This window comes from Fragaria vesca, linkage group LG2 (assembly GCF_000184155.1).
Source record: "Fragaria vesca subsp. vesca linkage group LG2, FraVesHawaii_1.0, whole genome shotgun sequence".
NCBI classification, from domain to species: Eukaryota; Viridiplantae; Streptophyta; class Magnoliopsida; order Rosales; family Rosaceae; genus Fragaria; species Fragaria vesca.
The window spans coordinates 24290876-24294226 of record NC_020492.1 but is presented as its reverse complement, the minus strand read 5'-3'; positions in this window follow the sequence as shown (position 1 = coordinate 24294226).

The following is a 3351-nucleotide window of genomic DNA, read 5'->3' as shown; positions in this document are numbered from 1 at the left end:
CTCCACGTACCTTGTATTCACAAAAAAAACCTAATCCGAACATGTTCAATGAAACGAGAGGGGATATGATTCAGGTTTCTTGACTAACAATACATTTGGTTCAAAGGAAGATGCTAGATGGTTTGGAAAAAAGTAAAAAATATCATAGCATGCCATAAGTGAAGGAAGCTACGTACAAAGAGGCTAGCTAGGGAGAAGGATCGATGAATCAAGCCGATTGGGATTGAATAGGCAGAGGCTAACATAACGAGTATAAATGTATCAACATTTTCTGGAAAATTCTACAATGTGTTAATGCATGATATGTATCAACTTTGTCCTAAAGTTGTAAAATAGGTCCTTAAATTGATAATATTAGTCCTTAAAGTTGTAAATATTTTTAGTTACCATATGAGTACTTAAAGTAGTAATATTAATTCTTAAAGTGGTAATATGAGTCCTAAGTGATAAAAAAAAGTTATGCAACTTTAATGATTAAATTACCACTTTATGGACATATTTTACCACTTGAAGACTAATATTGTAACTAAAAATTTTCAACTTTAAGGACTTATATTACAACTTTGATGACCGATTTTACTACTTTAAGGACTCATTTTTTAACTTTATGATAAAGTTGATGCATGTCATGCATTAACACACCTTAGCCTTTCACCAAGGTTCTCTATACCTACGTACACTTCAAAACATGCATGATCGATATTCACGTTAAAAAATTAAGCTCGATAATTGTCGGTAGATTAATTATTAAGAGGGGAACGGATCTTCTATATATCTATGGCTGTACGATTTAGTGTGGTAGACTTATTGATGCTTGTTTATGTGAATAACATGGAGTTATGACTTATGAGAGGCCTTACAATGTAGGGATGAATTTGCGATCTGGTATTGAGTCTATGGTTTGACACAACTCGATCGAAGAATCCATATTCAGTTCCCAGGAAATATGAATCTATGCTGGAGTTGTAATACCGTATCGGTATCCTTTTGTTGTATGGAAGCTGTTATACAATGAAATGAAATCCACATTTTATTCTTCTAGGCCAATCCATCATTTTCGTTCTTGTAGTTTAGTCAGGTACTATCCATTACATCAAGTTTTCTTCTTCAGAGGGTAACAAAACTGGGAATTGAAGGGTTTAGGCTTTGAACTATCTGTTGAAATAGATATATACCAGAATGGGGTACTTGAGCGTCCATATCCAAATGGGTCATATTCACTCACAGTTCCAACACTTCTATCATACACAAGAGCTAGAACATGGAATATGTCATACACAAAATGCAACAAGGTTTGCGATCCTATAACTCTCTGCTTGACAACATATATCTTCCAAAGCCATAGAATCAATCCACATCCGTCAACTGAAGAAGGCAGAGCTTTTCATTGTAGTTGTAACTCGTAAGCTGTAGCATACTTGCTGGTTAGGGTGGAAAACAGTGAGAGAGAACCAAAGAGGTCGACATTAGAGCAGATGTGGTTACTGCAGTGCCGGCTAGGGTGGAAAACTGTGAGATAAAATCAAAGAGTTGGACATTAGAGAGGAGTCTGTAAAAGATATCGGAGGACTAGAAAGTAAAAGAAAAGAGCAAACTTTTATCATTGTGTGTACGTTATGACCTCACACTCATCCCCTTCGATCTTCTACCTCACGTGCATTGCAACCTCACACGCAGCACGTAGAACCCTAACATATTCGTTTGACAAAAATTCACCGTCAGTCCCTCAACTCTTGTGGCAAGGCCAATATGATACTCAACTTCTTAAACCTACCAATGTGATACCCACACTTAATTTTCGCTACCAATATGAGACCGGAGGCCATATTCCGTCATGTCGCCGTTTGTTTGGTCACATGTCGCGCATGTGCCCCACCAGAAAAAGGTTAATTTACTGGAATGACCATGCGTTCAAAAACTCATTACATTGTTTGGGTTCCCAGTAATCAAATCCAAGGTCCCAACAACGCACATAAACCTGCGCAAAAAAATTCTTGTAGGATGATGGAGAGAAGCCTGGCTTCCATTTGATCAATCTTAAGAAGCCCTGTTGTAATCTAATTGTCCCCAAACTCCAAACCTTCTGCATATCATCAAGAGATTCAAAGTGCAGCATAAAGAAACCTCTGCCTAAAGGAGAGACCAACCAGTTTTGAAGCGATGGCCATAGCTTGATCAATTGAGTCAACAATTCATGGGTCTTCAATGGCAATGCTTTAGGGGGAAGAACCAAACGACCAATCAAATTGGTTTTGCATTTGTCAATCCCGCGGAGAACGGAGCTTCTGAGATCTGAATTGAAACAAAATCCATTCTCAAACACAAGGGAGGGGAGGTCATCGATTGAGAAGTCAAGGGAGGAATTTGAAGCTAAGAGGGAGGCATATGACTTTCCAGGAGCGATGGAGGTCGCCATGCCTACAAGAGATTAGGAAGGGAGGATATGGCTGAGATTGGGATGGCTGAGATCGGGAAGGGATGGAGAATAGGATGGTTATGAAGCGATCTGGGATTTAGGGTTGAGATATGAGTTGATTGAGGAAGGGAAAAAGAGGAGGAGAGAGATGGACTAGCGCCGCCGATCGCCCGCCCATTAACCGACCGGCCGATCAGAGCAGACGAGGCCGCGCGGAGGCATGAGGTTTAGTTCGAGTTGGAGCAGAGAGAGATGGTTGTTCGAGTGGGAGGGTGTACTCGAGTTTTTACTTGATTCTCATTCCATTTAGGTGAAATGCCATTATTGCCTTTTTTCTGGAGGGGCACATGCGCGACACGTGACCAAACACACGGCAACGTGACAGAATATGGCCTCCGGCCTCACATTGGTAGCGAAAATTAAGTGTGGGTATCGCATTAGTAGGTTTAAGAAGTTGGGTATCACATTGGCTTTGCTACAAGAGTTGAGGGACTGATGGTGAATTTTTATCTATTCGTTTTTTCTTTGTTATGTTCTTCTTCCTTCTTTGAATTGGGCGACTGGGCGTAGTTCTTGATTGTTGATCTTAGTTGATGAAATTGGATTTCTAATTTAGCTCATCACCCTTTTGAAATTTACCAAGCACGTATGTGTATAGCACTATAGCCTTTAATCTTTCTATAAACACAAATTAATCTGTATGATATATATGATTAATCTGCTCATTTTTGTTTTTTGGTAGACAGGTTTTCTTATTGCGGTCACCTTTGTGTTAGCTAGTTCTAATATCAGGACAATTTTCTTCTTAATTTTTTGTTGCTTGTTTTGTTGATTAATGTTTGCTATTGACATGATATATATATATATATATATAGTCTGTCTCAGGTGCGGACGTTCGTACGGGTTTTCCGTCGTTTCTCCACCATTCCAACGCC